Source organism: Pinus tabuliformis, chromosome 9 (assembly GCF_031772625.1).
Source record: "Pinus tabuliformis cultivar Carrire ecotype Pingquan chromosome 9, CPIR1, whole genome shotgun sequence".
NCBI lineage: Eukaryota > Viridiplantae > Streptophyta > Pinopsida > Pinales > Pinaceae > Pinus > Pinus tabuliformis.
In genome coordinates this window covers 387,858,468-387,882,322 of record NC_142307.1, presented here as the reverse complement: position 1 = coordinate 387,882,322, position 23,855 = coordinate 387,858,468, and the positions used below count along the sequence as shown (strand labels likewise).

The window sequence follows — 23,855 nt, the reverse complement described above, 5'->3', positions numbered from 1 at the left end:
CATCATTTCATATTAGGTTGGTCTGACACTTTTACAAACTTTCGCAGCAAATGCAGTTACATAAACCCATAATTTGATACGAAAGTCCCTGACAGTTCCGTAGCAAAATGGTCCATCTTAACACTTGTCTTGCTACGAAAGTCCATTGTTGTGTAACGATTTTATTTTAAATGTTTGTTAGTGATGTCAGAGTTGTACTAAGTCATTATACACCTTTTTCCTTATGTCCTCCACTTCTTTTCATTCACCCTTACCTCTCCTTTTCCTCTTTATACCATCTGCTGCTATCAAAAGTTCACAAGTGTTGTCGTTGAATAGGGTTTTGCATTGTCAAAACGAGTCTAGTTGTGGTCTAGGTATTCTCAAATTGATTTGTAGGTAAAGAGGAAGAATCTTAGAAGCAACTCCTGATGTGTTGCAGCCATAACACAAACAAAAATTCACGAGAAGAACTGATAGAGGCCAAATTGGAAGTTGAAGAAATGAAGAAGTAGGTGTTGGAGCAACTAGATTTTGATGAGAAAATTGCAGGAAAGGCTAGGAAAAAACAAAGATAATTCTACCACTACAAAATATGATGAAGCATATGTATAGAAGGAACATGTGGCTGCAAACTGACATAAGGAAGTTGCAAACTCAAGTGAAAGACTTGCAAGTACAAGTAGATGCTACTCCATAATATGGTAAAGATTTCAATTTTGTTTTCACTATACCTAAATCAGTCAACTCAGTCATATATATAGTCAACACGATATTAGGAGTCATAAGGAGGCATTAAGAATCATGAAAACTATAAACACTCAGAATTTAGGAACTTTCGTAGCAACTACCCATAATGAAGCTGAGAATTTGCTATGAAACGGCTATAAATTTCCATGGAGCTTAAGGCTGGTCTAAAGCTCAACAAAGATAGTTTTAAAGGCCCATGTTTAGCTTATAAACATCAAATAAGACCTCAGAACTAGAAAAGAGAGAAAAGAGCTAGCATAAGAGTGTTTTTTGAAGTTGCTACCAAAGTTTGCTACAAAACTGCTGAAGCTTTCCATGGAAAGAAAATCCAGCAAAATTTTCAGTTGGGAGAGTTTTGATAGCATGAGTTTAATGAAAAAACATTACTAAACACCTTAGAATCAGCAAAGGCATCAAAATGACAACATAGGGGTGGTTTTTGAAATTTTCTACCAAACTTTGCTATGAAAATTCTGGAAAAAGTTGTTTTAGTAGTTAGCTTCAGGCTCACTTTCTGACCAAATGAGAAGGAATTTTGGAAATCTGAAGGAGGTTTTTGTTCAGCATCGCTTATCTACGAAAAAATCTCAGTGTTTACACAACTATCAGGGTTTGGAGAATACACACTTGTTTTTGAGGCCTACTTTACATAATTTTTCCTAGCCAAAATTTTGAAATTCAAATTGGTGGGGTCTAGGTCAGCAAAGTAAACCAGGTTAGCACATCCACGTGGCATGAGACACATAAGTAGCACATTTAGCATTTTTTTGGATTCTATAAGGTTCAGTGACAAAATTGGTTGAGTTCATAAATGATAGGAGACTCCTCTTTGTATTCAAACTCTATTAAAATAGAAATATCCCTATTGTTTTGTTAGTTAAATAGAAATAGGTCTCTTAGATAGTGAATCGAATCTGGCCCAAGTGGCAAGTTGATGTAAAGAGATATTTTCTCTATAAATAGATAACTTTTTGACTTTGGGATAGGTTGATCGAGGATGAGAAGAAGCTACCATATGTAATTTTTCTTAGTTAATATATATTTGCTGGCATATTCTGTTTTCATTACTTGAGATACAAATTTTGGTTTACATGTTTACTTGTTCTGTCTTTTACATTGATATCAGTTTTTTAAAGCATTATGATCACTTGGAATTCAATATTAAGGTCCGCTCCAACTTCCTTCATATGTTTTATTAGCTATTAAATGGTTTTATTCACTTCATTTCTAAGCCAAAAGACACCTCAGTTTCCTCATAAAATAGTTATGTAAGTAATTGAGTTTCATGTAATTGAATCCATGTCCAATGGTTGTAGTACTCACTCCCTTTCACTTGCAAAAATCTCATAAAAATCCAGAGTTAGCCATCTGTAATTGAGTTTCATCTAGAACATCATACTGTTTTCTTTGAGAGAGCCCTCTAATACTAGAAGGGCTAACTTATAGCTATAAGTGGTTTGAAATGGTTATGTTGGGTTGAAGGTTGACACAACCCAACCCTTTCTAGCCCAATGATAACATTTTGGTGCGTCTGCCGGGAGCTGAAAAGCTCCTTTTCCTGGATTTTCTTTGAGTCTCTTCATTTTGATTCCTGAGGGTAACAAGAAATCAGAGTTTCTGAAGGTTGTGATATTACCCTGGTGACTCCAATCTCAAAAGATATAGAAGATCAGAGCTTCATGGTGACTCCACTGCTTGAAGATCAATATCTTGAAGAAGTTCCAAGATGAGTTCTACTGCAAGAAGAAATGTTAGGTATGCTCCTATGGATCGGTCTCACATCTATGGTTTTCCAAATCCTATGCCTTGTGTTAATTGGTCAACCCATCTTCCCATGTTCAAAGATGAAAAGAAAGATGATGCTAGTCTGCATTTGGTTAAATTCCATTTACATGTATGTAGACTGAGGGTTGAGTTTCCTGAGGATTGTCTCATGAAGATGTTTATGGCTACCCTAGAAGACAAAGCTAGAGTATGGTATGAAGGGTTGCCATCAGGAAGCTTGTGTTCTCTTAAATATTTCCATAGAATATTTTTTGGACATTATGGGAAGTCTCATCCTTCATCACCACTGTTTCAAGACTATTGTAATTTTTGGAAAGGTTTCATTCAATATCTTGAAAGTATTGATGATGATGTAGAATGTATGGATGATGAGGAGATGTTAGAGGCACTTTATGAATTTTCTTCTCAAGCTAGTCATGATGATCAAGAAAATTTCCAACAAACATATGTCTCTTCTTTAGTTGAAGATTAAATGGATCAAAAATTTGACAGTCAAGTCATAGTACATGAAATCCATGAGGATTTGTAGCCTTATCAATCTATATGCAGTTAAAAATATGAGCCAAATCATTTAGATTGTTTTTTAGACCATTCCTTTTCTAAGCTTTTATGTCAAGAAGAAACTCCTCAAGATCAGGTTGAAAAATACATGCATGCAAATTCTGAATAGTGTGATAACATGTGATGAAAGTTGTTTACCTAGACAATAAATTTTCTCCATTGAAGATCATAATGATGTTGTCCCGGTTAAAGTGAATGAAAGTTCACTTTTAGGTAAACTTGAGTTACATTAAGAGATAGATATACATGTTTTACCTATTCTATTTGAGGATCATCAAAATGACATGGATGATATGCATAAAGTTGTTTGTATAGGAGCTATTAGTGTTTTGAATCAAAATGACATTCCTTAAGAAAAATTACCCAAAGGTTATATCTGATTTGTTTGATAAGCAAAAGAGTAGTTTTGATACACACGATATGGATGTCATGTTTGAAGATGTTCAAGGATGCATGGATGTTTTTGTTGATTTACATGGAAGGGAAGATAAATCTATTATTTACTTTTTATATGATTATGTTCTTGGAATTGAAGACATAGGACAATAGAAGCCATTAGTTATGAATGAATTCAGCTCTCATGGTTTTACTCATCAAGAAAAGGTGATTTTTCATGATTATCAAGATCATTTGGTAAGTCTATTCCAGTCATCAGTGAAGGTGGAGTTTTCTTCATTTATAAGCTCAGGTGATGGATTTAGTTTTTATTCTGAGTTGCCAATAGATGGTCCACTTAAGAACAGTCAAGGAGCCCTGGTGTTGGATCAACTTTTTGACTGGTTATACTGGAGGTTTCATATTGCTTGAATTAAGCAGGTGGATTTTCATATGTTAGAGTAGGGTTATTGGTACATAAATAAGCTTGTTGGGCAAGCATTTCCTTCAGCTTTAGGTTACATTTTGTAGTGGTCAGTTTCAGTTTGTACAACAGTTTGGTATCATGTTGCAGCAATAGTAATTGGTTTCTAGTTGGTTTGCAGTGTGCTTTTTAGTTTTCAAATTGGGATAAGCCCAATGGTTAAGCAACTGGTCTGATGGTTCTTTGCTGCACCATTGGGGTGCAACATCCCCATTGGAACCATGGTTATCTATGATAACCCTAAATAATTTTTTCAGTCTGATTGGTCATTATAGATAAGGTTTTTATGTCTAGGTTCATGTGACACCTGTTATAGGGTCCATTCAATGTTTAATAGGGTCATTATAACAAGAAAAGGTCACCACTCCATACATTTTGAGGTCATCATTTCATATTAGGTTGGTTTGAAACTTTTACAAACTTTCGCAGCAAAAGCAATTACACAAACCCATAATTTTCTACAAAAGTCCCTGACAGTTCCATAGAAAAATGGTCCATCCTAACACTTGTCTTGCTACGAAAGTCCATTGTTGTGTAATGGTTTTATTTTAAATGATTGTTAGTGATGTCAGAGTTGTGCTAAGTCATTATAAACCTTTTTTCCCGTGTCCTCCACTTCTTTTCATTCACCCTTACCTCTCCTTTTCCTCTTTATACCATCTGCTGCTATCAAAAGTTCACAAATGCTGTCGTTGAATAGGGTTTTGCATTGTCAAACTGAGTCTAGCTGTGGTCTGAGTGTGGTCTAGGTATTCTCAAATTGATTTGCAGGTAAAGAGGAAGCAACTCACGAGCAGCTCTTGACGTGTTGCAGCCATAACACAAACAAAAATTCATGAGAAGAGCTAATAGAGGCCAAATTGGAAGTTGAAGAAATGAAGAAGCAGGTGTTGGAGTAGCTAAATTTCGATGAGAAAATTGTAGAAAATGCTAGGAAAAAACAAAGAGAATTCTACCACTGCAAAAGATGCTGAAGCATATGTATAGAAGGAATAGGTGGCTGTAAACTGATAGAAGGAAGTTGCAAACTCAAGTGAAAGACTTGCAAGTACAAGTAGATGCTACTCCATAATATGGTAAAGTTTTCAATTTTGTTTCAGTATACCTAAATCAATCAACTCAGCCATATATATAGTCAACATGATATTAGGAGTCATAAGGAGGCATTAAGAATCATGAAAACTATAAACACTCAGAATTTAGGAACTTTTGTAGCAACTGCTCATAATGAAGCTGAGAATTTTCTACAAAACTGTTGTAGCTTTCCATGGAGGTTAAGTCTAGTCTAAAGCTCATAAAAAATAGTTATAAAGGTATATGTTTAGCTTATAAACATAAAATAAGACCTCATAAATAGAAGAGAGAGAAAATAGGTAGCATAAGAGTTTTTTTTGAAGTCGCTACCATAGTTTGCTACGAAACTGCTGTAGCTTTCCATGGAAAGAAATTCCAGCAAATTTTTCAGTTGGGAGAGTTTTGATAGCATGAGTTTAATGAAAAAACATTACTAAACACCTCAGAATCAGCAAAGGCATCAAAATGATAGCATAGGGGTGGTTTTTGAAAATTGCTACCAAAATTTGCTACGAAAATTTTGGAAATGACTGTTTTAGTAGTCAACTTCAAGCTCACTTTATGAACAAATGAAAAGGAATTTTGGAAATCTGAAGGAGTTTTTTTTTTTCATCACAATCTCATCTACAAAAACCTCTCTCAGGTTTTACACACCTATCGGGAGTTGGATAATATGCACTTGTCTTTGATGCCTATTTTACAGATATTTTCCTAGCCAGAAATTTTGAAATTAGAATTGGTGGGGTCTAGGTCAATAGAGTAAACTAGGCCAACACATCCACGTGGCATGAGACACATAAGATACAAATTTAGAATTTGTTTGGATTCGATAAGGTTCAACAACAGAATTGGTTGAGTTCATAAATGATAGGAGACTCTTATTTGTATTCAAAATCTATTAAAACAGAAATATCCCTATTGTTTTGTTAGTCAAATAGAAATAGGTCTCTTGGATAGTGAATCAAATCTAGCCTAGGTGGAAAGTTGATGTAAAGATATATTTTCTCTATAAATAGATAGATTTTTGACTTTGGGAGAGGTTGATCGAGGATGCGAAGAAGCTACCATATGTAATTTTTCTTAGTTAATATATATTTACTGGCATACTCTGTTTTCATTGCCTGAGATATAGATTTTGGTTTATATGTTTGCTTGTTTTGTCTTTTACATTGATATTAGTTTCTTAAAGCATTATGATCACTTGGAATTCAGTATTAAGGTTTTCTCCAACTTCCTTCATATGTTTTATCTGCTGTTAAAGGGTTTTATTCACTTCATTTCTAAGCCAAAAGATGCCTCAATTTCCTCATAAAACAGTTATGTAATTGAGTTTCATGTAATTGACTCCATGCCTAATGGTTGTGGTACTCACTCCCTTTCACCTGCGAAAAGCACATAAAAATCCAGAGTTAGTCATTTGTAATTGAGTTTTATCTAGAACATCATACTGTTTTCTTTGAGAGAGCCCTCTCATGCTAGAAGGGCTAACTTCTAGCTATAAGTGGTTTGAAATAGTTATGCTGGGTTGAAGGTTGACAGAGCCCAACCCTTTGTAGCCTAGTGATAAGACACATGAAGGTTGCTAGTGCATTTGTGAGTCCAAAGGGTAACACTACAAACTCATAATGACTATACCTAGTTCTGAAGGATATTTTCTGGATGTCTTCATTCCTTATACGTAACTGATGGTAACCAATTCTCAGATTAATTTTTGAGAAAATTGTTGCCTCGCTCACCTGATCAAACAAATCATAAATTGGAGGCAGTGGATACCTATTTTTAACTGTTAATTTATTAAACTGACAATAGTCAATTCATAGTCTAAATGTACCATCCTTTTTCTTGACAAAGAGTATTGGTTCCCCCCATAGCGAGACACTGAGTCTAATATATCCTTTGTTCAAGAGCTCCTGTAATTGCATTTTTAGTTCTAGTATCTCAGGGGTGCTTATTCAATAGGGGGCTCTAGACACTGGAATGATGCTCGGTACCAAGTCATTGGTAAAATATATGTCTCTCTACAGGGATAACCCCAAAATTTCTTCTGGAAATACATCTTGAAAATTGTTAATAATGGGAAAGGTATTTAATTTTCCTTTTCCTGTTGTTTGATCGTTGGTTTTCACTTGTACCATATACAACTGGCATCCCTTTCTTGCACTTATTTCCAGCTGTAAGGCTGAAATTTGTCGAATTGATACTGGTTTTGGCTTCCCCTTAATTGTCTAGGTGTGTCCATTTTGATCCACACAACTAATTGTCTTCTCCAAACAATTTATAACAACTGCTTTCCTTTCCAACCAGTCCATGCCTATCAGCGGGTCATAATTTCCTAAAAGAAGAATGTTTAGATAGATTAGTGTAGGATGACCATTTAAATTAAATGAGCACTATTTTATTCGATTGGTTACTTTTCTTTTAGTGCCAATTGCCAATTGGACTAACCACACATTCTTGAATTTCTCTGATTTTAGATTACACTTTTCCAAGATTTGAGGGTGGATATAACTTATACTAGCCCCCAGATCAATTAAAACAGACACAACTTGGTTTAGTATCATACATTTGATTTCAATCATAGTTGATTGATGCTCAACTTGTCTGTCCTCTAGTGTTGTGCTAATTCTAGGAATGTTCGGGGCAATGTCATTCACAGTCGTTACTTCTTGAAAGACTTGAATGTTGTGAACATACCTAGGATTATGCAGGCAATTGCTCAACAAATGTGGCTCGCCGCAACCCCAACATTTCAACGGGTCCCTTTCCTTTATACTACTTTTTTTCTACTGTTAAATTCTGAAGTTTTTGAGCCTGTATACGTCTGAGCAGGTGGCAGTACAATTCCTTTGCTAACCTTCTTCCTTTGATGATCCTTACCGAATTTCTTAAGATAGTAGGGTTTTTTTTATCTTTTTACGCCCCCTCCCACTTTGGTTCTCTCCTTACCTTTCCACACTTTGCCGCCTTCACTTCTATTTTTGAATTGTTGATATCATAATATGGCATTTCTCACCACTTTGCCCATATATTTTGGGTTATCAAACTTAATTCTCTCCTTATACGAGACTGGCAAACAATTTAAGAACTGCTGCACCTTGGCATTCTCCTCTTTAAGGTATGGTACATACCACAACAAATTTGTGAATTTATCCACAAACTCGTCCATGGTCAGCTATCCCAACTTTAATTCGTGAAATTCCTTGGCCTAGTCATCATAGTAGTGCTCAGTGAGATACCACGACTTGAACTGTTTATGTAATTCCTCCCATGAAACTGTCTTTTCTTCCAGTAGTTGCACACTTTTTACCTCTTCCCACTAGAGGGTAACTTTGCCCTGTAGCTAATAAATATCCAAGTGTGCTTTCAGATTTCTCTCGTACTCATACACTTGGAAGTACTTAATCATGATAAGCAACCATGCCTCCGTATCCTCTTCCCTTTCACCGTCAAAGGTAAGGGGTTTCATCTTCCTAAACTCTTCCTGTAACACCATATTCTTCTTTCCTTCACGCGTTTTTGGAGAATCAGGTCCGGATTCCTCTCCGCTTTTATATATTTTCAAACTCTATCCCACTCTTATTTCTTTTTGATCCTTCCAGCTCTACACTTTTGTGGCTGGATTTCTCAGTCCACTCTCTGATTAATTTCTCTTGTTCCTCACTAGCTTTTAACAACTACTCATTACTACTCTGGAGCTGTGCTAATTCTTGTTGAAGGTTCCTTACTATATCCACAAATTGATAAGGTAATGGAGTGCTATATTCTCCCAGATCCACATACAAATCATCCCCGCTAGTAATAGCTCGAGGGGAGTTCTCCATCCTTTTACAACAATTTGCCTACGAAACAAACCAATTTAATATCAGTATGTTACATCTACTTCTATTACACTTACTTTATAACTATGGTGGTGCCTTCTTCTTAAGCCCAGTGTGGTAACTGGTGCTTTGATACCATTTTTCATGGACCTGTTCTACCAATCACACTCTATTACACATGAACGCAATTTCCAACACTGTCAACGAGGCATTCTTTATTATGTTAATTTTTTTTTCTTCCATAAATACAATGCACCTATTTAACCCATATCATATACAAGGGTTTCTTTATAATTGTGTAATTATGGACGAAGATATTGTTTCCTCAACTTAACACTCTAACAATTCCCATGGTTGGTTATCATTTCCTAACTATATCAGTTTATTGTGCTTAACGATGAGGCTTACTGTGTGCTCCTGACTGTAACCTATGTATTACCCTGAGTCCAAAACTATGGGTATAACCAAAACTTAATTTTCTAATATTACATGCACCCTCAAGGTACTTACTACTCAGAAATTCTCCCTACACTACTCGACCCACATACTCACTTGGAAGACTTCTTGCTCAATGCTCCAACTGTCCACTATTAACACCTTACCTCTAACCTGACTGTTACACATGTCCTAGCCATGTGAACGGGGTGGGGGTGGCACATGGCTCTCACTGAGGCCGAGGCGATGGGACTTCAATGGTTTGGATTCCTCCTTACTCCATCAATGATGTAGGATGCTTCTTCTAACCCTAAACCTTTACTTCACTCTTTTGTCATTCATTTGGTCTATCTCTTTGTCAATGAAGTCGAGGTCTCTGCAACCCTAACTAGTGGTGTCTTCTGCGATCCCACTGTGTATTTCTGTTGTCACCCTCCTATTGTAGAGCAACTATGGTTGCGCCTGGGTATCCTGGTTTGCATTAGTGGGGTTTTAATTATGCTAAGCCTTGCTTTAGCTTGATGTAGATGATTTATCTTGCCCTAATTTAAATGTCTTCTATCCTTACCAATGTGATGATTTCAATTAAAGACAAGGGAGGTCCTCATGCCGTCCCCATTCACCAGGTACTTATAGTTTTTGTCTTCTGGTTAGTAGTTTGTCCCTTTGGTTCTACATGGTTCTAACTTTTGCCCATTTTCCATCCTCAGGGTTTGTCTGAAGGATTTTCCAAATGCTGGCTTGGAGCTCTCACGACCAACATTCTAACCCCCATGAGCGAAGATAAGTTTCACCCTATAGGTCTGGTTCGTTTATTTATGGTTTCCTACACTTATTAATATTATCATATTTTCGTGTTGGGTTTTTCTTTTCTTTTTTGTGTAGGTTCGATGGAACAAATGGTTGTTTGGGTCTACAACTCCTTCACAGGTATTTCCCCTTTTCGGGTTCCTTTCCTAATAGTTCAATTGAGGTTTCTTTGGATTTCCTACTTCTAACGCTTCTTGTGGTTATTGTTACAGGTATCTCCACACTGCTCCTTTCTAGCCACACGCTTGGGGTTTTCATAGCACAAAGAAACTAACTTTGGCGCATTGTTCTTTCATGTCAGTTCCTTTGTACATTCCTCTCCTTCCTGGGCTGAATTTCCTCAGTGGGTCAATGGAATACCCCTAACACTTCCTAGAATCACTTTATCGTTTTCCCTTTTGGAACATGTCGGTGATGCGATTTACTCGATGCTGTTAGTAATTTTATGTAATTTAAGGTTAAAGAGCCTAGCGCTCTTGGTACTTTTCTTTAAATATGCCACACTTAAACTCCTACCATATATGAACTTTCAGTTCCATGTTTACATTTCTGTTTTCCTTATGTATGTTTTAACTGCTACACTTGGTATACATTTTCATTGTGACAATCTCCCTAATGGAGATATTCTATGTAATATTTAGCATTCATATGCATACAATGCATAATTATGAACCCTTTTGGTGAACCTGTTATGTTGCACTTGTGATTTGGTGATATTTCCTCTGCGAAATTGTTATCTAACTTACTGCATATTATTTTCCTATGTATGCTCTGGATTGAATATTTGTTACTGCTATGTGGAAAAATAAGGAGTTAATATACTTGGTTTTGAATTGGTTAACTGGAGAATGTATCTATTTCTACTGATGTTGCTGAGTGATAGAAATAATATATCTGTACCTTCGAAATTGGTTATTTTAAATAGATGTTCGCTTCTGCATATTTCTTGTCAAATTGAAGCTAGGATTAATTGTTATGCTCAGAATAGTTCTCTGTAATCAATAATTGTATTTAGCTATCTGGTGTGGTTGGGGTTTGAACAACATAGTCTTGACTCCAATTCTCTTTTCATTAAATTATCTTTATGTGTTTGCAAGTATGTTTTACTCTCTGCATAATTAATTCTCTTTACTGTACACCTTCTGTAATATGCTAGATATTTGTTGTAAACACACTCTACACTCTCTATCTGAAAATATATTATTACTCTGTCCAATGAATTAGTTTACTGTATCCCTTTTTTTTGTCGTTGATCAAATTAATCACCACAGGACTGGATTGAATTTAGAGTTTTTCCCCGTCTTGGGTACTATTTAACATCTAGCTAAAAGAGAGACAACATTTCTAGGTTAGGAGTAATGCCGTATAACTTTCCTGTAGCGACTCTTCCTGGAAAGCTTAAATTTTGGCTTAGTTCTCCAGAGTCATGCAATTCTCTTGATGGTATAATTCTGCCCTTCATCCCTAATTCCCTCTGTACTTTAGCGTTGCCTTTAGGTACATTCAACATTATACTAGGCCATGAAATTTACCATAAGTAATTTTTAATTACTATGCTATAGGTTCTAGGACTTGTATGGAAGCTATTTGACCCATTGATCTACAATCCCTGAATGAATTTAATTAAGTTAATCTATAGTGAGTAGATTTGGGTCCCAAGGATGGAAGCTACCCAATGCATAAAAGAAATCATAGACTTGGTGTCTTTGGAACTAATCTTCCAAACTTATAATAAAATTTTCCGTGAAAATCATACTACAACTTGAACCTATACATCTTTGATAAAGATACAATTAGCAAGGTTTATGTTTCTTCCTTCTGATAACATTTAGATTACCAGCTAGACTAGATTTTTGTTAAGGGTAGCGACAACATCTTTGTTAAGTAGTTGATCATCTTCGATCAACCCGTTTCCACCCCTTCAGTCTTGCTGATGGCTTATAGCTTCTCCCTACCCTTCACTGTAGCACTCCTTTAGGAATTTTTTTACATTTTCCAAACCAAAGTATACTCATAGCAAGTATTAAATGCCAAATATCATAGTTATACAAATATTTTCATAGCCAAAGTTCATCTTCTGGAAAACCACGAATACCATCATATAGAACATCCACATACAAGAATTAACAATAAATTTTAATTGACTCAACAATTATTATAACCCACTCCTTACTTTTCCAACAACAATTAAGCATGCATTATATTACAACAACTATCTAACCAACTCTAGCATTTTAATAAATTTAAGTAACTCATATTCATAATACAACAAGAAACGATAAATATAACCTCCATTACAACAACCAACAATTTTAATCTATCTTCAATAAATTCAATTAATCTAATTCATAACACGATTGTTAGCAAAATCATAATCTCTAACCCAAATTCTCAGTCTGGAAATTGTGTCTATGACAACACTGATCCACCCAACCTTGGATCAACCTTTGATCCTCCCTCGAGCTAGGATGTCTTGCTAGGAATCAACAACCTCCTCTGATTCCCATAGTTTATTTTCTAGTATATTTTTCTTGGCAGCGTCCCGCCTTTCAGGGGTCTGCTCCCGTTTAGCCTATGATTTTCTTTTATTTTTCCCCACAAAGCCTGTTTTTCACTCCAACAATGTTTTTCTCAGTATTTATCTTCAACTGAGTGTTTTATTATGGGAGTAAATCTGATTCAACTCATTGGTATTCAGATTTGGCAAGCATCCTTTTACTCCAGTGTTTCATTCCACACAATTTCCATCTTTATTCATCAATTTTATTTATTTAAATTACATCAACATTTCCTTCATAATTAGTTCATCACGGTTCATTATCCAACATACTAACAATAGCCAATACAAATCACCAGTGTTTTCAAAATAGCGGAGTGGTATTACATTCGATGAAGAATTAAACTTTGCATGCAACTAGTACTCACGCTTGAAATTTGAGTAAAACATTAGGGAGATAAGTTGAAAATACGAGTTGAAAATCAGTTTTATTATTTTATTATTTTTGATTATTTTTACTTTTTTACTCCAAAAATGGTGAGTCATCTCCCATGGTTGACATCATCATCTTGAATCCTTTTGGTTCTTATAAATTTTATTTTGGTTGTACATTTTTCTTAAAAGGCCCATTTTGGACCTCAATGAAGTGGCTGATTAGTACAATTCCAAGACTTTGTTTCACATCCATTCAAACATCCCTCCTTAGAGACTTCCATAACTGAAAAATAAATCTTGGCATTTCATATCAAGGACTGTATGCATTACCCAAACAACAATTTTTCCATTTTTAAATAAATAAAACATGGAAACCAAATTGTTTTACTACATTTTAAATGTGTATGATATAAGAGATTATTAAATAAGAACTAGAAATTAACAAATCAACACAGATTTCAATCAATTCAATATTATTTTTTTTATAAAAAACCCAATCTTTTCTATTAATGTATATGATACATCCAAAACCGAAAAATATTTCTTTCCATTTTAGAGATGGATTAAATGCATTACCCACCATTGGAATGACACAAACATGTCATAATTTTTTGAATTAAAAAACATAAAATAAATCAATACAAAAAAACACAAATTTTTCATTTACATTTTAAACTTCTACGATACATGGTTTGTAAATAGTCCATTAGCAATCAACACCAAAGTAAAATTTAGGTAAATGACCAACGATAAATCTCAAAGAGAAAAATAAATGAATTCAGGATGTTGAGACATGTTTTTCTAACATAATTTTACCAAAATTAGAAAATCTATCATTGATTTTTTTTTCCAATGTGGTTCACAGACATCGAAGATCGGTGGTCACTACATCTATGGTAATTATTTGGGCATATCTACCTGAAGGGATCACTTCCCATTGGCTTATTAGAAAAGCCTAACTCCAAGAGCATCAAGGAGAATTGATGCCATGACCTCCCATTAGCAAGGTGCTTTTAATGATGGGAACTCCACCGAATAAGAAAACCCTTAGGGCTAAAATTCACCAATGATAGGAATAAATCACTTTTTGAATTAGCATATATTTTCGATCCATGCATTAGACCTCATACTAAAAGATACAACACCAAAATCATCTCTAGAGGACATGTTTTTCTAACACAATTTTACTAAAATTAGAAAAGGCACTAATGCCAGAAATAAGTCATTTTGTGAATTACTAGATAATTACGATGCAACCATTAACACTTGGACTATAATATATAACTGCACCAAAATAATTTCCAAAAGGAAACAATTCTTGATGCAAAGATTTATGAGCATCTGTTAGCACTCAAACTAAGATATAACTGCACCAAAATAATCTCCAGAGGGAAACATAGATGGAAATTCTTTCAATGGGTAAAGAAAGGTGAAATGAACTTTGACATATGCAACGTAAACATAATTTTTTTCTAGGTGATCTGGTTATGTTTCATGTATAAATTACTTCCAAAGAGCAAGCATGTCAATCTCGGTGGGACTAGAACCCAAGTGGAGAGGATAAGAGTGACTCGTCCCTTCCACAAGCTACACCCACTTGAGCAAACCCTAACAAAAAGATGTAAGTTATGAAAATAATATTTGTTGAGTTAATTTAAAGCCAGAGTGTAGGTTTCAACAAAGTATTTTATCTTTGGAGCATAAATAAAAACTTTACAATAACTTCCACACTATAATAACAAATTTTCAATAATTTTTTGTTTGAAATTTTCATATATGGATGCCTCTCTCTGATCATAAAAAAATGGGCTAAGAAGAAGCTGCAAAATATCTCAATGAAATTGAGAGGCGAAAAAGGGGATGAATGAGGCAATGAGGGAAATGAATAAAAAGGGAACGATGACTATTGAAGCAACACCTGCTTCCATTGTCAGACTGGGAGATGGTGCACTCACATCCACTACTGCTCCTGTGCCTTCTCCCACCATTATCGTCAGAACAACCAAGAGAGCTACAAATGTGTAATTTCTTGTGCCTATCATTCTCACTCACACTCACAACATGCCTGTTATTGTTAATTCATGCGGAAATGATGAAACCTTACACACAAGTTTATTTAACAAATCTGAATCTCAACAAACCAAATCAAATTCAAAGTGAAAAATTTAAGAATATGAGAAGAAGTGACAGAGAGATGTGAGATTGTAAAAATTGCACGTGGTAGGGGTTGAGAGTATTTTTAAGTCACAATGGTGATATTATGTCAACATCTCAACATTATATATGTTTAGAATATTAATTAAAACATATGAAGCGAGCATTTAATTTTTAATTTTTTAAAACTTATTCTTATTTTTTTATATATATTTTCATGACATTTAAAAATGTTGTTATACAACCTTACATTATGCCTATACATCTCCCCCATACTGGGTAGTAGAGCGCCTCTTGGCACAATAATTAAACATAGAAGTTAAAGAGTAGAAAAGAGGAAAACCCTATACGTTTTTGGATTTGTATGGTGGGGAAATACAAACATTAGTTCTTGGGATATGAGGCCAAAGCTAAAATTTGGAATGGTTCATTGAAAATTGCAAATAGGAGTAATGTTGTAGTTACTGCGAGGATTACCTATCAAGCACCACTCTGGGAAAAAGGATAAGGTCTCAAGTGTTGAGAAATCTAAGGCAGAGGGATGAGTTGATTTCTCTAGAAATTATAAGTGCTTGTGATGCAACTTTACTTATTTTTTATTATCTTCTTTCTTTCTCTTGATTATGTTAATTTTTTATATCATCAAACAACTACCAAATCATAAATAAGCATGAGACAAGGGACACAAAATGTAGGTGATCAACCAAGGCCAAAGCCTTTCCAACTTGAGAGGAAAACCAAAAAAAATTATTCTTCTTATAGAATCTTCAAGTGATGAATTCCAAGACCAAGAACCTTTACCAATATTCCTCCAAGACCAAGTCACCCTTTCCCTTAAGTCAAAGAAACTTCTTCCTTGACTTCAACTTCGACCTCAATAACACTTTTATTGCAACTTCATCCTTCCTTACTACAATTCAGCTTACCTGTAACTTCTGCAACTTTTTGGCCCTAACTTCAGAAACCCTAAGTCACATGAGAGAGGAGATATTGGAGAGATCTATCCTCCTTTTCCTTCATTATGCCTCCCTTTCTTTCCTAATTAATTCAAACTTCAAACTAGACATTGTTGACACCAATCTTTTGGCACTTTGATGTGACTACAACTCGTCCTTTCTGCAATAGATTGAAACCCTAGAGCTCTTCGCACGTGTGGAGAGAAGTAGCCCAAAACAGATCCAAAAAAATTCGATGTTCTTTCCTTCTTTCCTTCTTTCTTCCTCCTTTATCTCACACCTTTTCCTCTTACTTGTGTTCGAGTGTCAAGTGTGAAGTGTGTCCTTGAGAGAGGTCGAGTGCCTCCTTATATAGGCTTCTTGTTCATGACTTGAGGCCGACTTTCCATTGATTCTAGGTTGAATTGATCTTAGTGAAGGTTGATTGCTTCATTGAAGGTAACTTGTTGGAGTTGCTTGGACTTGGTCTTGGAGGATCTTTTGCCTCTTTACAATGACTTAATTACATATGTAACATTCCCTAATGGGTCTTCAATACATGGCATTGACTCAATAGACTTTATGACTTGATGAACAAACCTACTAGCTCATAATGGGAGATTCATCTATAAAATACAATTCCTTGAGCATGAAACCCATGACTCAAGCATAACATCAAGATTTTTATTTTTCTTCTTTTCATCAGTTACATAAAATGATGATTACACATGTCATTATGAAGACCGAACCTAGTTACATATTTCAACACTCCTTCTTAACTATGGAGGTATTTATAATACATACAAGGTACTTGGACATTCTCAATATGAAAAATTCTCATAAGAAGAGTCAGATTGGTAACCCATCTATTTAGCATCAAGTCATCCAAGATTTTCACATAGCAAGGCCTTCACTAACCGATCTATCTCTCCACAAGATTAGAGCACAATGCTGGCGAGACCAATGATCTATAGACACCCTCATAATTATCTCTCTCAGAACATACCCCACCCGGTTTCTCTCAAAGTATGTTCCATCAAGACTATTCTTATCATGGATTCCCATTCCTCAAATAATATTGGTCCTCTACGACTACTCTTATCTTGGATTCCCTAATACATCCTCAAAGAGTGTCAGATGCTATATGCTTACCCAATCCTCCATTCTATCTTCCCAAGTGAAGACAAAAATGATGGTTCTATCTCTCCATATCAACTAGGGAGGATAACCCATTACATTGAAGGAGTGCACCCATTCTTATAAAAGGAATGTACCTAAGCTCCCTCTTAATTAGGGACTTGACCAAGCTCCCTCGTCTAAACTAGGGAGGATATACCCATTCCATTGAAAGAATGCACCCATTCTTATAAAAGGAATGTACCTAAGCTCCCTCTTAATCAGGGACTTGACCAATCTCCCTCTTGACCAATGTCATTCTTTCAACAACTCTCTAGGTGGAGATCATGGGATAAACAACTGCTTTTAGGAATTCCTCTTTCGATGCCATGAACTTCTTCTTTAATATGAAGCCTACATATTTTGGTAATTCTTTGTAGAGCACAAACCATCCACCACTTTCATTCATGTCAGTCATGTCAACCTTCCTATCATCTGAAAGTGATACTTTAGTCCATATCTAGCCTTCATTCATGCCTTGCTGCCTTCTTTATGTCATGTTTTCGTTAAGGACCTTTCATCTTACCACATATGCCTTAGTTTTAGAAGACACCCACAAATCCTCCCTTGGGAGCCCTGCATTAACCCATCCAGATATTATTCAAAAATAGAAAATGAACATTAAATTAAAAATATCTTTGTGATGGTCTTTCATGATGACATCTCCTTGTTCACATCAATAGCTTGCATATGTATTGACACATCTCCAAAATGATATACAATGTCAGGGTCTCTTCCTTTTTCAGAATTCATCAAGATCTTTGTATCTTTCCATGGAGATATCATAGTAAAATATTTTAGTCTTTGGATGTTGATTTCCTTTTCCATAGTTTCATTTTTCATGATCTCTTCCTTTCTTTCTTCACACATTACTTTCCAGGAACTTCCAATCATAGTTCTAATTTTTTTCAACCACCTCATATTTCATATGAGGACATATTATGTTGATTTCATCTAGTTAATGTGTGAACCATTCCTTCCTACATCTTCCAAAAGAAGGAGATCCTTTATTTTGATCATGCTATCAAGGTAGAGCATTCATCCATGATATTTGCAACCATATGACATGACTTAATTAAATACATGCATACATACCTCATTTATTCCTTTACGTCATCTATAATTCCTTCAATAAATTCCTTGATTGAAAGAACTCCAATCATCTTGACCTGCTTTGCATCTTGTGACATCATATCTTTATTTCATGAATCCCATACAAGGTGTAATTCTTAATGAAACACTTGCTCCTTCAATAAGTAAACCTTCCAATGAAGATTCTAATGGAGGATCTTGATTATCCTCTTCTGACAAATGCTCCTCTTGAATGATGTATGATGAGATTTTATACTAGATGACTTTCTTCTTCCTATAAGTACTACTTATTCTTCTAATGAGGTTACCAAGAACTACATCCTTCTATAGGTGGCTTCCATAGACTTATATTTCAACTATCGTTCATGCTTCTTCTTCTAATACAATGTCATGAGCTCTTTCTTTCAGTCATATGCTTCTATGATTCCTTGATGCATCCTATCATTCTTTTTAGTAATTCCTATCATGATATCTATACAACAGAAACACTTGAAAATAGAAACTTGAAAAGAACTAGGTGAGGAACACTATCTCAATCATTGTAGAGATATTTTACTTCCTCTTTCTTGGATTTCTTCTTTTCATATTTCTCCACTTCTTTAGTGATATGGGATTCTTCTCTTCCTCTTTTGTTTTTGTCCTTCTTGATTTTGGGACAATTTCTCTTGTAGTGCCAATATTATTGACATCCATAGCATTTAACCTTTGCCATGTTCTTCTTTCTTTTATGAGGACCAAAATTGCCAAACTTCCCTTTTCTCTTTGCTATAGTAGCATACACTTGAGTTTGCTTATTTGATCCTACATCATATTTTTCCTTCAACCTGGTTTCTTCTATTTTACACGGTGACCATAGATCCTTGAATGGAGTAGATTCCTTTTTCCCATAAATGCTTGATGTAAAGTTAACCCATTCCTTTGGAAGTGAATTCAGTACTATGGTATACATCTCCTTGTCGGACATTATTTCACCCAAATTTGTAGTTGGTCCCTTATTTCAGATATCCTCATACAATATGAAGCTATTCCTTCTTCTTTTTATATCTTCATCTTGTAGAGTTCTTGTCTTAACGAGATTACTTCTTCTGTAGTGTTTACAGAAAACAACTCCACAAGTTTGTTATATATTTCTTTTGATGTTTCTAGTTTAGATATATATGGAATGAGGGGATCCTTGATGGATTCTATGAGAATCCTTTGATCCCTTACTTCCCCTTTCATATACCTTGCAATTTCTTGAGCATATTCCTTTGGAGGTTTAGTGATTGAGCCCTTAACATGTTCCATAAACTCATTTTATATGAGGTTCAGATCTGTCCTCTTCTTCCATGCAAGAAAATTTGAAGCCCCAACCAATTTGTTGCTTTCCATGCAAAAAGACATTTTGACAGATTCAGATGTAGACGTAAATATACTTACTTGTGAGGATGCTCCTTCAAACTGTTGCTTTCTTGAATTTGATGATGATATAGGTAATTGAAAACTTCTTATTGATGATGATTCTTTTCTTCAAGGGTGATCCTTGACTCCAAAGGGAGGGAGATCACCTTGAATTCTTTGTTGATGATGACAACGTCCTTGACATTTCTTCTCTTGGATGAGTAGATTTCAAGTTACTTTGATTTGTAGATATCTTAAAATTGAGTAGAAGTACGGTCTTTGTGGTCTCTTTCCCTGATGTCATGAGCGAGGATCCCAAGAATAATTCTAGTGTAGACTTCTTCTTTGATCGATCTAGGGTTTTGACACTTCTAAGAAGATGATGTAGACCTTGTCTTCAAGATGCCTTGAGGATGAGATGATATTATATATGCTTTGACGCCCTTATAGAACTTAGGTCCTTGAATGATTGAGTGTTCCCTATTGATTTTCCCTTCCTTGATTTGTTTCCTTATCTCTGATACCATGTTGAGAAATTTAGGGAAAAGGGATGAGTTGATTTCTCTAGAAATGATAACTGCTTGTGATGCAACTTTACCTAGTCTTTTTATTAGCTTCTTTCTTTCTATTGATTATGTCAATGTTTTATATCATCAAACAACTACCAAATCATGTTGGCATTATGATGCATGTGTTTTCCTTGATGGCAACTCACTTGTAACAAAATAAATATATGGTAACTAGATGAATCCACATGTCAGTTCAGAGGTGAAAAAGTGATGGAACAAACTAACATAATTATGGGACAAACATTTACAGATCAGAATAAGAGGTTTGATAAAGGTGAATATTTGAAGATCTATACATGGGTTCGTTAAGGCCAAGTCACATATACACACAGGTACAAAGAAGAAACGTCATGTACATGCTGGCACATTAATTTAAGAATACCAAGGGACCTTACCATGGTATTAGCCCACAATATTGAGCGCAGTAACAGTTACTTGATCTTGTCCAAAATTACCACCGGCATTAGTGTAGTTTTGACTCATGGTATTCGCTAAGGCTCTAACTATATAAGGAGGTGAATATCAAAGTGCTAAGTGTGCATGTGAAAGGGTTTTTGACGAATACTTCAATCTGAAGTATATTTTCATTGTAAGGGTCATAATTGACACATATATCTGAAATAATTATGCACCAATGAATACAATGATGGACCAAGATCATGAAACCTAAAATGACTTTCAATTGTATGATCTTCTCATGGATTGACTAGATCTAAGTATTGACACATGTTTTTATCTATGAATATTATGATTTGGGTCTTTCTAAAGTTTTGAAGAGCTATGCAATTTTAGGTCAAAATTTGCAGATCTATACACAGGTTGGTCTCAGTGAAGTCGTGTATACATGCAAGTTCGTTTCTTCAAAGTCATGTACATAAAGGAAGGCTTTCTGTTCATAAATGAATGATCAACTTGATCAATGTTGCTGTATCTCTGCTGTCTGTCAATGATGTCCTCATGTTGATTTGGGTTGAGTGATAATGTCTGAAGTAGAATTGATTGAATGATGAAGTTGAATTTGCTTACATGTTAATTGGTTGAAAATATTATTGATGCTGCTAACTATATGAGGGTTTTGTAAGCTAACAAGATATTTCAAAATAACTCTGGTCAACTCTGTGTCTGATTTAGAATTACAAATTTTTAATCTATTGAGGTTTGTACGCAGGTTTCTCTGCCTAAAAGCACGTGTACATGTGGGTTTCCTTAAGTGAATTAGTGTATACATGTTGGCATATGAATGATTAGGGTTGCAGTTGATTCTATGTGTTGATGCAGTATTATGAGTTCAGTTATGTGTTTTGGTTACAATGATCTCACTGTTTTGTTTGAATTAAGTTGGTGTTTTCTTTAGTTGATATATAAGTTGTGATGTATTAAAGAAGGTGGATCGAGTGTGAAAATTTATGAAACGTGGTCCATGGATGTTGCTGAGGGTTGGAGCATTCAGTGAGGAAGACGAAACTTCCTACCAGTAGTAGCTAGTAATCATATCAGGAGGTTGGAGCTCCCTTCCAGTAGGAGTTGGAGAACGAGTGAAGGTTGTAGCCTTTAGGAGGTGGGTTCCTGCGTATTGGCATGAGTCTGCACTAGTACAAGAATGTAATAAGTTTTTGATATTAAAAATTTTGAAGACTGAGACGACAACAACAATGGTTTTCTCCCACACAGGGTTTCCACCTTAAATCTTGATGTTCATGTGTGTTTCTTATGTGTGCCAATACTTGATTATGTTCTTACTGTACCTGCTTAATGCTTATAAAACACCCGATAAATCTCTTACATTCTAGTTTAATTTTAACATACAAAGAATTATTTGTTTACAAGTTTACTAAGCATATGCTAGTTTCTTTTACAACAATAATGTACATATGCGATTTGGGTTCAGTAAAGTTGTGTACATATTTTAGAAAAGAAAATTATTATTGTCAGTTTTTAAAATACTGATTCACCCCCCTCTCATTATTTTTCCCAACAATTGGTATTAGAGAAGGTCCTTCAAAAGAAGCTTGATCTCTTGAAGAAAGATCTCCCAAGATGAGCAATCAAGACAGAACAACATCTATCAGACCACCACTCTTCAACGGAAATAATTTAATAAATTGGAAGACAAGAACCTGATCCTATCTTCAGTCCCTTGGAGCAGATGTTTGGGCAATTGTAGAAGGATGTTACAAATATCAAACCGCAATTCCCATAGATGCAGCAGAAAAGAAGATGTATGAAACCAATGCCAAAGCTGTCAATGTAATATTGGGAAGTCTGATAGAATTAGAATTTGTCAAAGTTATGCAGTTAGTCATAGCAAAAGAAATATGGGACAAAATCATTCAAAGCTATGAAGGTGATACTAAGGTAAAAAGTGATAAACTCCAAACTCTCATAATTCAATATGAAACTCTTAGAATGCATAATGATGAAAGTATTCCTAGTTTATTTCTATGTATAGATGAGATTGTAAATCACATGAAAAATCTGGGTGAAGAAATAAAGGACACCACTTTAATAGAGAAAATATTAAGATATCTAACTCTTAAATTCGACTCAAAAGTCTCTGAAATTGAAGAGAAGCAGGATTCACAGACTCTTATTGTTGTTCGACTTCACAGGATCATGACTGCTTTTGAAATGAAGAAAGGAGGTCCATCAGAAGTTGGAGAAGCCACATTTAAAGTATCTACAAAAAGAAAAGAAAAGGAAGAACACAAGGAATGAGGGTATATATCAGAAGAAGATGAGGTGAACTTTGTAAAGAAAATTCAACTGGGCATTGGAAGGTTCAAAGGTAAGCTTCACTTCAAATGTTTTGCTTGTGGTAGAGTTGGTCTTTATGCTTCTAAATGTCCTCATAAAGACAAGAATGACAAAGGGAAGGATACTGCAAAAGGTAATAGGAGATGGTTTGACAATATAAGAAGTTATTATACTCATGAAGATAGTGATGGCTTGTCAAATAGTGAAGAAGGAGAATTTGATCAAGATCTTAAATTACTCATGGATTTTGAGAAAACTACTAATGAGTCTAATGATAAATTTGTGGATGCTTTAGAGGAAAAATATTTCTTTGAATAAATTACTCAACTCAAAATTTTCTTGAAAGAAACCAAAATAGCCATAGATACATTGAAGCATCAACTCATAGAAAAGGAAAAACATAATGAGAAGTTAGAATGTGAAGTAGTAAGTCTAAGAGAGGAACTTGAGAAAATAAAAACTATGAATCTTACATTTGCTAAAGGATCTGAAACCTTAGATGAAATTATCAAGGTACAACTCTCTCTTCTTATGAAGACAGGTCTTGGATACACTGGAGAAACATCTCAAACAAAAAATCTTCAGCCACCACCAGAAGCTATCTAAATGCAACAAAAACCAATCAACAAAGCTTCAGCCCTCACCAAAAGAATAAACTTGGAATTCCATAGGTAAATCATGTTCACTCTAATCCAAGGGTGAACAACTATAGAAGCACCAGTGAAAATGTAAACAACACCATAAGATTCTATGATCACATAAATTTCTTCTTTAATGCACAATGTTTCTCAT

At 35.0% G+C, this 23,855-nt stretch overlaps 1 long non-coding RNA gene across 2 annotated transcripts; it reads left to right on the top strand.

Moving 5' to 3' along the window:
- Positions 1-9,469: 9,469 nt before the first annotated feature.
- Positions 9,470-10,650, top strand: LOC149148777 (uncharacterized). 2 transcript variants are annotated; one of them, XR_016262797.1, is made up of 4 exons: positions 9,470-9,887; positions 9,972-10,044; positions 10,147-10,191; positions 10,373-10,650. It is a non-coding gene; the product is annotated as an uncharacterized LOC149148777 (long non-coding RNA). The 2 variants fall into 2 exon arrangements; XR_016262798.1 differs by having other exon boundaries at positions 9,491-9,887; positions 10,284-10,650.
- Positions 10,651-23,855: the final 13,205 nt, after the last annotated feature.